General features: G+C 37.4%; 1 long non-coding RNA gene across 1 annotated transcript; it reads right to left on the reverse strand.

Moving 5' to 3' along the window:
• Window positions 1-1,427: 1,427 nt before the first annotated feature.
• On the reverse strand, window positions 1,428-12,121 carry LOC129210118 (uncharacterized). Its single transcript, XR_008578308.1, has 2 exons — window positions 9,508-12,121; window positions 1,428-9,418 (listed from the first exon to the last, which is right to left on the reverse strand). It is a non-coding gene; the product is annotated as an uncharacterized LOC129210118 (long non-coding RNA).
• Window positions 12,122-12,655: the final 534 nt, after the last annotated feature.

Genomic DNA, 12,655 nt, shown 5'->3' on the forward strand with positions numbered 1-12,655 from the left:
CACACTTCAGAATTCATAAAAAGGGATGGCTTATTTGGGATTGCCAAAGTAATTTCAGTTACATTTTATCATCTAGCTGCTTTTTAAGACTCAGTCTCACCTAGGGGCAAGTCCAAGTTTAGTTGGAGATTTAAGGCAATTTAAGATAAACGTAAGACTTCTCCCAAACCTAGCCAGTCCAGCCGACAACCATTACAAAACCAGGCAGGGAGGAGACATGAGGCACAGTCTGGTTTGGCCTGGTGATAAAACTCCTTGGCAGGCAGGTCAAACAGGGTATTTGCAGCCCTGAACTTGTAGCCACATTCCTTTGCCATTTTCTTCTTGGCCCTTGAGACTAGAAACCTGACTTTGCTTCCACGTTTCAAAGTTCAACCAAGTTTATCCATTCATAAACAGCTTTTTTCAAAATGTTATCGTTTCTTTTTGCAACACCCATGAGGGAAAATTCTGGCATCTGTAGCACTGGAAAAATTTTACAAACAGGTAGTTGGGACAGCTATCGAGAATGACACAGGTTATCCAGCTTTCGGTCAAAGCGAGGGACTAGCTAACTTGTGAGAAACTTTCTATCAGTTTAGAGGGCACTTCTGAGGCAAAGTGCAAACTGATGGAATCGTGCACTTAATAGATATCAGCGTTAGATTTCACAACTCTTGCTGCAGTTCATAACAGTGGGCAAACTCACTGCCGTTCATTAAAAACAGTGTTGGCTTTGCACTGAGGCCGCAGTTCTTGGTACTGACAACATTAATTTCTAGCAGACAAATACAGCCTTTGATAAGCTTGGAACAATTAGAAAAGGCCACGGCAGAGGCCTCTAATAGGCGGTGTTTCACAGGAAATCATTAAGATCGATACTCTTGAACTACCTTTGACTCTTTCAGAACTTGCAGTCTCTTCCACCAAACAGTTTACAAACTCTGACAGCAGGATCTAGAGTTCAAAGACGGCAGGAGAGACTCTGCTTTATGCAGTTATTTCTACATTCAGAAAGAGGCATGAGTCTCAGTGACTGATATATTTATGAACCGTTTGTATTGTGAAAACATGTGCTTTACAAGGTTCATCACTTTCATTTCATAACATTGATGCTAGAGAACTGCAAAAACTATAAAATTCTTCAAACCTTGTGGATTTGCAATGAAGAATGTTCATAAATTACAAAGCTTGTGAGTTATTTCACCCTATGTGTGAAATACAACTCCCTTCTCTCCTCCAGCCTTAAAAACTTGGTCTAGCTGGCAAACAAATCAGAAATCACTCCTTTCAGGATTCATACAAGAGTGAAAACCAACAATCTGAAAGAATTTAGTTCTGAATTATATTGAAACAAGACTTCAGAGGAGCTAAGACAAAAAAAGTAAATAAAAGGTTTCATTTCTGTTATTTAGAGAACTTAATTTTTTCTGTTTAAACACACAATATTTTCTTTTTTTCTCAGCACTGGGCTACTTCATAACAACATGATTACATTTTTTCCTAAAAAGAGCATAAAACTTAAACAGCTATTTTATTAATGTTCAATTTGGGACAAATGGAAAAAAAAAAGCAAGTAAGTATCTGAAATAGCATTAATGCAACTTAAAAAAAATCAACTTGTAACATTATATAGCCCCCTGCAATGATCCACAAAGAGCTCTGTACAGTTGCATCCTTGTGACTGCACAGGATTGTGGCCTAAGTCAGCACTTCTCAAAATGTGGTCCCTAGGAAGCAGACGGTTTCTTCCAAGTTTCCAGATGCTAAACTGCATTAAAAGAAGTATGACATACATTAAACCCTTTTTCCATGTAAGTAATTGCTGCTGGAATGCTAGAAAATTATGAAAGGAATGAAGGTCAGCACAATTTCTGAATGGGCAGAAACAGCCTACACAAGGCAATCTTTCTCTAACCATGTGGCCTAGAACTCCTGAAGCAAGTTTATTGGAAATGCAGATATTTTTTTTTAAATGCTTTGTGCTTGTCAGGTTGCTTATATATGCTTCCACAGTTTGTCTGCATTCTTCCAATCTCCTAGCCTTCTGCCTGACTGCAGTTCCTTAGGGCAGAGTGAATTATAAAAGAAAAAGTATATAAATCAAAAGTCCTTGTATATTACACTGTGGGGAAAAAATATAAAGAAACATAATGCTCTTACCATCTAACTCTCAATTATAGAAAAATAACATCAGTGAGAAAATTACTACTTTCATAATTACTCCTCTCGATAACTATTTTTTGAAATCCCATGAAAAGCTCTCAGAGCGCATTTTAAACTTTGAAGCAGTGAAGTAGATCAAAGTATGTGTATGTTTATTCTCTCTTATTAAGGAACCTGTACAGTATTTGACAGCTACAGGCAATATGAATTGTGTGAAACTTGTAGGATCATAACAGCAATAAACTTGAAGCAGTATGTGTCTTGATAGATTTAAATACAAAATAAGAATGTAGTGTTGCAAGTTAAGTAGATTGGGTGTTTTCCTCTCCTTCTCAGGCCAAGCATGCAGTGTTTTAGACAAGAAACAAAAAAAACCCCATGGTTAGAAAGAAAATGCTATTTCATTTAGTCATGAAAAGTGTAGCTTTCCTGTGTTTTAACCAAACTGTATTTGTGGAAGAAAAAAAAAATTAAAACAAAGTCTGAATTGAAAAGATAGGAGGTAGGCCATGGCTAAATGGATTCGATCACCTCTGGAACACTGGCTTTCATCAGGAGCATGTGTATTGCTACGTACACTATCGCCAGATCTTCAATACAGAAATACTTCTATGGACAGGAATAAATCAGAGGCAGGGTTAACAGATGACAGTATCTTCTTTAACAGAGAAAGCAATTGCAGAGAGATTAAGAACACCTTTTCTCTGTCATTCAGTGCCTTGAACAATGAATCCATCAGCATATCTGTTTCTTGTAAGGCATGGCTATGTTTGCTAGAGCTATGTCTGGAAAGAATGTGACTTCTTTGTGTCACTGGCCCAGCCTTTGCAATGAAAAACTCATAGAGAAGCAAAATATCGAGGAAGATGTTTTGCCTGAAAGCACACGTTCATCCTCCGAAGCAACATCTACCCTTTGCTTTGTCAATTTTCCAACAACAGCTGCTAGTTATCTGTCATATTAATATGCTTTCAATATACTGTGCTTGAAGCAGCTGGACCAACTTGAAACCAATTTGAAAAACATGTTTATAGAGAAAGGCAAAGGAAATGACCTGTAACATTGTAGACACAATATGTTCCACATGAGAGCTCCGTCAGTTGAGTTTTTACCAACTCAGTCATTTTATTATCATTCCAGCTCTCCAGTTTTCATTTTGCTGCTGTTAGTAGGTCTGGGATGCCTCTGACTTCCAATCTGTCTTCCCAGTATTTTCTGTGGTTCTTTGGTCCCAGAGAAGAAGCAGCAGTAAAACAGGCATCTCACTGAACAGCTCCACCACATATTCCTCTGCATCTGCAGTGGAATGCAATGACTAAACCAGGATTTGCTTACCTAATAGGCATGTGAGAAGAATGAGCAAGCAGGTATTTCCTTCCTTTTGCGGCTCAAAGAGATAAGAATGAGCTTCAAAGAAAAAGTGCTACAAAATGGTTCAAAAGAAATGGTTTTTCTTCCAAGCGACTTCCCTGTAAAATGTGACAAATCCTCCTTGTAACAAAGTGATCACCTCCCAACCACCCACCACTCATGCCATCAGAATTTAGTGAAATATAACAGTTAGAAAGATCACAGTTCTAACTATTTTGGATGTTAGGGTTGGTCACATCTTAGAATGTAATGAAGGAGAAAGTTGATGAGAAGATCATTCTCTCATCTTTCATTCTGCATAAAATTCTTAACTTGATCCAGAATTATTTCCAGTAAGCCAAACTAGTCACTTTTGTTTCATGAACTCTGAGGCTGAGAATGTAAATCTGAAAAAAAACCAACAACCAACCAACCACAAACCATCAAACATTTTCCCTACAAGTACTATATTTTTTTTCCTAAAGAAACATATACATACCCTTAAATAGGTATTTGATAAAGAAAGTACTGCAGGCCCATTGGTCTCACTTGGTACCAATAACCTTGAACGTTTTGGTGGTGGTTTTGCATTTAAGTTCTCAAGTCTAAACCCAACATTTACCGGAAATTCCCTTTGTGTGTGCATGTGATTTTAAAATAGAGGTCATTAAATGACCAGTGGTGTTTTGAAGTAATCAGCTATGCAAAATGTCAGTTAACTAGAGAAAAGATTAAAGTACAAGATTGACTAAAATACTCAGCCCTACATGTTCTCTATCAGCTGATCTGCAGAAACGTACTTGTTTCAGTTGTGGTTAAAACCAAACTGATCATAAGCTTCTGACGCAATGCTATCATGGAAAAGCCATTGCAATGCCACAATGTGTGACATGAGGTGCTGTCAGGAGTTAGGAAAGCACTGATGCTATTAAGTAAAGTTTCTAGCAGTTCCTCCTCTGAAATGCTAGTGTGGTTAGCCACAGTTAGAAGCCAAAGTTGAGACACAAACAGCACAGAGCAAGGCAGTGAGAAATTGAGTGTATGTCTGTCCTATGGAAAAAATTTAAAAAAAGCGCTTGTTTAATCCATCGAATGCTTTGGTTTGTTTAGTCTAGCAAAATAAAATCTAAGATGAGATAGGATTATTCTTCATAAAGACATCACAGAGAGGAAAATGAAGCTTTTCTAAAGCTAAAGGATATGCTGGTACACAAATAATGGAGTATCCGCTTATCATGAACACATTAAGGTTATAAATTAAAAGGCAGTTTCCAGCCATGAGAAGAGTGATGACCAGAAACAGTTTTCCAACAGGAGTAGTGGGAGCTAAACAGACCTAAGGTGGCACTTGACATGTTTGTGAGCAGGATAACACAGTGTGGTGCCTGCAAAATGCAGGAGCAAACCTGGTTTTGAAGCACGAAGATCCTGTTCCCCTGGCAAACTGCATTACACAACTCCTGATTTTGATGCATTCATTAATCTGGAATATCAAGGTAAATACATATAAGACCAATTTTTTGTGTACATTGAACATCCTGGAGATCTGTAAAGGACATTTTTTCCCTGCTTTTACTCTGTTCTGGCAGCTTAAGGGAGTATTTATTTAAATAATACTTAGACATACAGTACGTAAATGTGAGAACACATACCTTGCAGGGTATCTGGGCATGCAAATATAAAACCTTTACTAACAACAACCACAATTTTTTAGACAGAATTGCATCCACTAATGAATTGACAATCTGCTGAGAGTGCAGCATAATAAATAATTTAAAACATAAATAAAATAATTTAAAAATTAAAATCCAAATATTATATGTGCCCTTAATAAATTATTTCCATGTGTTATTTAGTAAAAGTATGATGAATCTCTCTAACAAATTCAACTCTGCACTTCCAAGTTTAAATCAAACTATCTCTCCTTTACTCTTTAATATCTCTATTTTTCACATAATTTGGAAGGCTTATTCTGGGATTGTATAAACCTCTCAAGTTTACTTTTCATGCCTAATAAACGTAAGAGTGGTGCCTCTCCTGTAGCGTACACCCCATTGGCTTGCTCTACATGGATCAGTCACGAAGAACAGGGCTTTCCATTAGCACATGCTGAAGCATCAATCTAAAGACCTTAAAATGGCCAGAGGGAAAGGGGAAAGTTTCTGCATCTCAAGGGTACTGGGATAGGGCTGACAGCCTTCTTGGATTTCATTTCTATTATTTAGCCCTGACAAAACCTCTCAGTTCAAGCTGCAGAAGCTTGTTACTCAGTGAAGGAGAGGTATTGAACATCATGACCTGTTTCTATTTTCCTGCGGTGAATAACAATTTTCAGTTTCTTCAAACGTGTGAGAAGTTCCAGCAATTTACCTAATTCAGAAAACAGGCTGGGACAAAGGCAGCATAAAGAAAGAAAAATATTGAAGTAAAAACTATGTATGAATCAGAAACAAGCAAAATCCTAAACCTCACATATTCAGTAGTAAGCCTTCCTGTGAGAAAGCAAAGTCAAATGTGAGCAACATAATGAACAAACCAAGAGGCAGCCTTGCTTGGGTAGGAAAGTCTTTGGAAGCAAGAAGAAAACATTCCCCAACTCTTCTATGAGCACTCTGCTGCGTAGCAGTAAAAACCAGCTAATCGCAGCGGGGAAGGAACTTCTCCTTTCACGGCAAAACATCTCAAGGTAGGAGTATAATGGGGTTTTATAGAAAAAAAATCATATTTATATATATAAAATAGATTTTATATTCCATATTTTTTATATATATATATAAAAAAATTATTTTTTTTTCTATCTGGCCAGGCTCTTGGTCCAGATCTTCTGATGACATTTGCACCAAACCAGCAGCTGAGCTGCTGCACTTCATGGCTGGAGTCCTTAGTCACAGAACATTGCAGGTGTGACATACTGGCTACAGAATACAGCATAGGGCCTTGGGACACCTGCTCTACTATTGCCATAAAGCACTACAGCAACATTTCCACATCAAAATGTAACTTTTTAGAGAAAATGTTTTAAATAATTCACAGAAAATGTAAGGATTTCAGGTAGCTGTGATGTTTCAGGAGGCAGGGGATCAAAGCATGGTCTCTCTCTACTCTTCCTTCACCCCTTCCCAGCAGATCTGATTTCAGAGTTGGAAGCTGCAAAGCACAGAGAAATGTAAGAAAGAAACAGCTGTAAATCAGTAGCAAAAAAGCCTCTGTCTAAAACTGGACCTGTGTGGTCCTAGCATTTGAAATACCTGTATTACAAATTAGAGTTTTACAAACTATTTCCAATCATGTGGGCAAAAATAATATTGTTTCAATTAGGCTCTGCCAAGCAAAAAAGCAAAACAGTTGAATTTAAACATCCAGACTTGCATGGGTGTAATACAGCAGAATCTGAATTTAAAGCAACTATCTTATCTCTGATGCCTAAACATTTCCATGTGTACCAACAAAAATATTTCCCAAGAATGTTGTTGGTTTATGTTCTGGAGCTTCCTTCCTTTTTGCTTTGTCAAGGTTGTTTTCATACAAGTTTAGCAGAGATGTGTCCCACTGAACTAATTTTCAGATAAATTCATGAAAGTGAGATTAAGACTATATCTACAAGATGAAATTCTTTGCACTGTGTATGTTTTTCTTTGTTCTGTGAAACCTACTGTTTAACGAAAAATAGTAAATTATTCATTTCTTGAGAAGTCCAGTTTTATCTTTAGTTGTTGCCTTCCTTCTATGAATAAAAGGAACTTTTCACCTAGAGAAAAATCTATACCTTGGTCATATTTTGTTCCATACACTTCAGTAGCTTCTTTCTTGATATTTTTTCCCTGTGATGTCTCACAAATAGCCAATACACTTGCTTAAATCAGACAGGTTCTCCCCTCAGTTTGAACTTTGTTTACTTACATGTTCACAGAGGAACAAAGAGTGCCAAGAGTAATTCATTCAGCTTAATTTGCTACCCCATACTCTTATAATGAGTGAGCTCTCACTGTGGGTTTTGCAGTTAGTGTGTTTTAATAATGCTGTCCAAGTACAGATTATTAGTCCAATTAATTGCTTTGGGAAGAGTTTTATGAATACTTCTGATCAGCTAAGAACCCTGAGTCTTTTGAAAAGGAACATATTGTTACATGAAGAAATTGATGCACAGAATGCCCAATTTACTTTATTTGGACTTTTTGGTTTGGTGGTTTTTACATGACTTTGTTGTTGTTTTTTCCTTTTTACAATATGACATATGAATTCTAACTCCATACTCTGGTAGAAAGTAAGAAGGGAACTAATTTTCATGATGTTTTAACGTATACGTTTTTGTTTTGTTGGGGAGGAAGCCAGAGAATTAGCTGAAGTTCTACTTGATCATAGTGGAGTTCTATTTTCTTCTGCAGCTTGTGAATTTGGGTTACTTGAATAAACTTTGTGAGTTCACATTTATTGATTTCTAAATGGTCTTGTATTTCTGAAACGGTAGAACTCCCTGACCTTTGCCCACGTATAACAGCAGTTGATACAACCTGCCTCTCAGATACAACCAGCCTCTCAGCAAAGGGCACCAGGTTTCACAGTCATTCAGAGCTGAAGGTAACTATCCAAGCACTAAGCTTCAAACTTTATCAAGTCTACAGGTGAAAAACACGTTTTACAGGAGAAGGATAATGTTAATGATTTACATCATCCACGAAGGCCAACACACACAAAAAGCAATACAGAACAGTAAACTACGCAGCAATCTGTAAAAAGAAATTTCCGTTAGGCCAAAGTGTTGAATCAACTGCTCAGTCCACGAACCTTTCTTGCTGATGTTTTTTTATGCATCCTGGACTTTCCTATTATCTATCATCTGTCTTTACTCCCACTCATGGTGATCCTGCTGTGCTAACTCCAATATAGCATCACTATCTGGATCATATTTAGCTGGATGAAATGGAGATTCATCTATCTGTCTAAATCCTTCTGTTAAAACTGGAGGTGGATTATTGCACACTGACAGCCTGATTTACCTCCATCCCCTGCAGAGCCCAAAATGGGAACTAGGGGAATACTGAGGAAGACAACGTGCTAACAACCCGTGTTAGATATCCTGGAGAGGCCTTAACAGTGGGCGGATACTCCTGTGTCTCATTAGAGAATAATTCTAGCACTGCCTCAGCAGCATCTGGTTCTGGCATTGCTGGAGACGTTATGTAGGTGTAAATGTTGTGCTGATCTGCACCAGAAGAGAAACTCCTATACCCATCAGATACTGCAAGAAGATGAGAGCTGAAAGTTTCAAATGTCTTCTATTAGTAAGAGTACTGAGCGTCTAGTTACTCGTGTGCTTTTTTAGATTCTGAACTTTTCACTATAGGCAAGATCTCTCACTACAAGCCACATGCTGATCTCAGTGTCTTAAAAATTGTAAGGGGAAGGACCTGATGCTTTTTTCTACCTTTGAGCTGTCACTGAGTCCCGCCATGACCCTGCCAACCTTACAGATGCCATGGAACAGGCTTGAATATAAGAACCCACCACACTTGTACATGAAAAAAAGCTCATCAAGCAGATGATGTCCATAACCAATGGGTGTGAGGTCAGTCCTTCTCACTGCTTCTTTAAATAACTTTTTTTCTGTTTGGCACTAAACAGATTCTTGGTGTTTGGCTTCTGGGAATTCTGGCACTGCCAATACCTTTATTCACTGCTTCTGTTTTAGTATATTGCATGCTTTTTTCAAGCAAATAAGAATCTGAATGCGTATGGTATATACAACATCTTCTAGCTAGGGTTATAAAATACTTTCTAAACGCTAAGCAATCCATGCATTGATCATATAATGAAGCTGCAATACATTCAGTCATTCAGTCTTAATCCCGACTACTAGAGATCAATGGTAAAAATATGATACCTATTTCACAGGAGATGATAGCTTGGCAAAAATCCACTGACCCTACAAAAGAACAGTTACAGGTTTTGCTCTTACTCACCTGATGATTCAATAGCAAAAGTAGAAACACATCCCAAAGTCATGAGAGCTACCTTTTTTTGCTCCATATCCGAGATTGCATCACTCCCACAATTTCCTCTCCTTATCTAGTTCCTGTTCACATGTTAAATAGCATCTGCAAATGTAAAACAAAAAAAATACAAAGGTAACTACACATAGCTACCAAAACAGTACGATATAAGCATGTCCAGGGGCACTGAAGTTGAAAAAGCCTTTGATGAATCAAAAGATGCCATATTAATAATATATAAATACCCAGAAAGTACCAACAAAGCTTGGAGCATATGCTGGATAGCAGATTCTGCTGATCCTGGCCTCTTCAAAGTACCCTCAAAGGTCTTCAGAATATATTCAATAGTATTATTCTTCAAAACTAAGGTTAGCACATATTAACACACCTTAACAAATACATGATGATAAGAGGGTCCTCAGCTGATCAGAGGCCTGGACCACCTCTCCTATGAGGACAGGCTGAGAGAGTTGGGATTGTTCAGCCTGGAGAAGAGAAGGCTCTGGGGAGATCTAATTGCGGCCTTCCAATACCTGAAGGGGCCTACAGGAAAGCTGGTGAGGGAGTGTAGTGACAGGACAAGGGGGAATGGGTTCAAGCTGAAGGAGAGTAGATTTAGATTAGATGTTAGAAAGAAATTCTTTACTGTGAGAGTGGTGAGGCACTGGAACAGGTTGCCCAGAGAGGTTGTGGATGCCCCATCCCTGGAAGTGTTCAAGGCCAGGTTGGATGAGGCTTTGGGCAACGTGGTCTAGTGGAGGGTGTCCCTGCCCGCAGCAGGGGGGTTGGAACTAGATGATCTTTAAGGTCCCTTCCAACCCAAACCATTCTATGATTCTATGATATTTCAAACACACGTGGCTGGTCTGGGGCACACAGTAGGATTTTGCTATATTACATACATAAGAAGTGTTAAGATTTGGGCATTGAAGAGTTTTTCACTGACCTTTTGGAATGTAAAAAATATCAAACAATATTAAGAGGATAAATTTGTCAATCAAGGATTATAAGAACTGACAATATTTTGTGACTAGAAGATAGCAGACGTTTTAAAATACAGCTCAAGAAACTGATTCAGGAAATCTGTATCTACTGAAACTCCTAGAAAAAAAACACATTATTTATCCTCAGACTTTTGGACTCAGTTTGATAACAAATGGGATGAAAGTCTTCACAGTATAAAGGATGCTTCTGAAATGCTAACCTTGATGCGTATTTTTTCCTTTTATCACTCTGCAGTTAGCCTTCATAAGCTTTTCAAATGGAGTACTAGAGTATGTCTATTCCTAAAACTCAAATAAGAAATTACTACAAAAATTGATTTTGGCTGGAATACAGCCATTATTAGCATCAAAACTATTTACGGTTCATGTCACTAAATACAAGGAATATCCATTCTGAGTGACAACATCATTGAAGGCTTTACTTTTAATCATCAGAAAAGCAAACAACTGCAACAAAATTCCAATAGCTGACACTTTTTTTCAGCTGCGCTCACTTTAAGTATAAGATAAAATACATGTCCTGAAGGAAATTACTACACACTCTCATTTTGAGATTCAGCTGGTTTTGTTACCTTCTTGATTAAAAAAATTAAAACTTCCTTCTTAATCTTTTCAAAGATATAGTTAACACTAACCTGTGCACTCAGTGTTAAGTGAAGGCCAAAGTTTCCTTAGCCATGGCCAACTGATGTGCTGTTGGCTTGTAATCAGACACTAAAAAGAACAGATGGCTTAACCAAATTTAATTTGCTACTTTATTTATCCTTATGCTGCCCCTTTATCATACAAATATTAAACATGTATATTATACAGTTAGAAAAACAATGTTTAGAGCTAGTTTATGAGCTAATCTGACAAATAACCATCAATCCTGAGATCCAAAATAAATTACTTAAGTAGGATTCCAGGCCATTGTTTTTTTCTGACCTAGTCTGGGATGGAAACAGCAAAGACTGCCATTAGAAATTATAGTATTCAGTAATGCTTGCCAGCTCAGTAGTTGATGGCAGTAATGCTGTGTCAGTGACTGTTTGGAGGAAAAAACCCAATACAACAAAAAAACCCATCATCTCCAACAAAATGAAAAAGCAAAGAATTTCTGAAAAGTAAACTCAAGCATTGAAATCTGGCAGTCTCCTATTTCCAAGATGCTTCTCAGTGCTCAATAGGGAATGATGACATCTGCAATTTGTTTGATTACTTCTTGTGATCATTTATTCATTGCAAGATCTGGCCTTGATCATCTCCATATTATTTTCTTAGCAGTGTTCATGGGATCAGACCATTTTATCTGATATGGTAGATCTCATCATCATAAAATTAAAACTTCTGAAGACTTTGCAGTATTGTTTTGGCACTCTGTCAAAATACCTCCTGCTGTCATCCTTCTTAGGAGACTTGACTCTAAGTAAGATTATTGCTGGTCAAGAGTCTGCAGTGCTACAAATTAGGTCATTAATTGTAGAGTACGTTCAGACCCTATGATTTGGCAAAGATAGTTTTGGATAAACGGGCTCAGTGCAGTTGTGGAGTCTCCTTTTAGAAACATTTCATCATGGGTCATATTGTTAAGCATAAACTGCTGCATTTTTGGTAAATTCATTTTAAAAATATATTTCTAGGTGTATTGTATATAAGGCTGCTGCAGCTTTACTGAATTGACTCCAGCAAACCTTGTAAAAAATTAGATGCAGTGTCTGATGCCACATTCATTCTTAAAATGGTCATTGACAATTCAAATTTCTGCACTTTGAAACTGTAACTATATCTTTTAATCTGAGATGAATACATACTAATTTTCTAATGATTTTTCACATATTATATGCATATATGTAGATTTCTGCAAAATAGCAGGCATGGAGTTAAAGAACATCTTCAAGACTATCTGTGTCCGAATCCCTTTAATTTGTCTGGTCACTCAGGCATAACAGAAGACAGAAGTGAGCTCATAAATTCCATCTTTATATATTTATATACTGAGTCATTTAGAGGCTCCCTGTCGAAAACATTGATCACCTCAGGACACAGCATCAACAGACAATTAATGTTACATTTAATGCCAAGTACTCGTTAATGAAAACTAAACAGATGCAAGTCTAGCGATGCAAACACACTATTGTTTCCTCAGATAGTTTAGGCTCAACATAAAAGGTAAAGCTAAAAATG

The sequence above is a fragment of the Grus americana genome, chromosome 9 (assembly GCF_028858705.1).
Source record: "Grus americana isolate bGruAme1 chromosome 9, bGruAme1.mat, whole genome shotgun sequence".
Lineage (NCBI taxonomy): Eukaryota > Metazoa > Chordata > Aves > Gruiformes > Gruidae > Grus > Grus americana.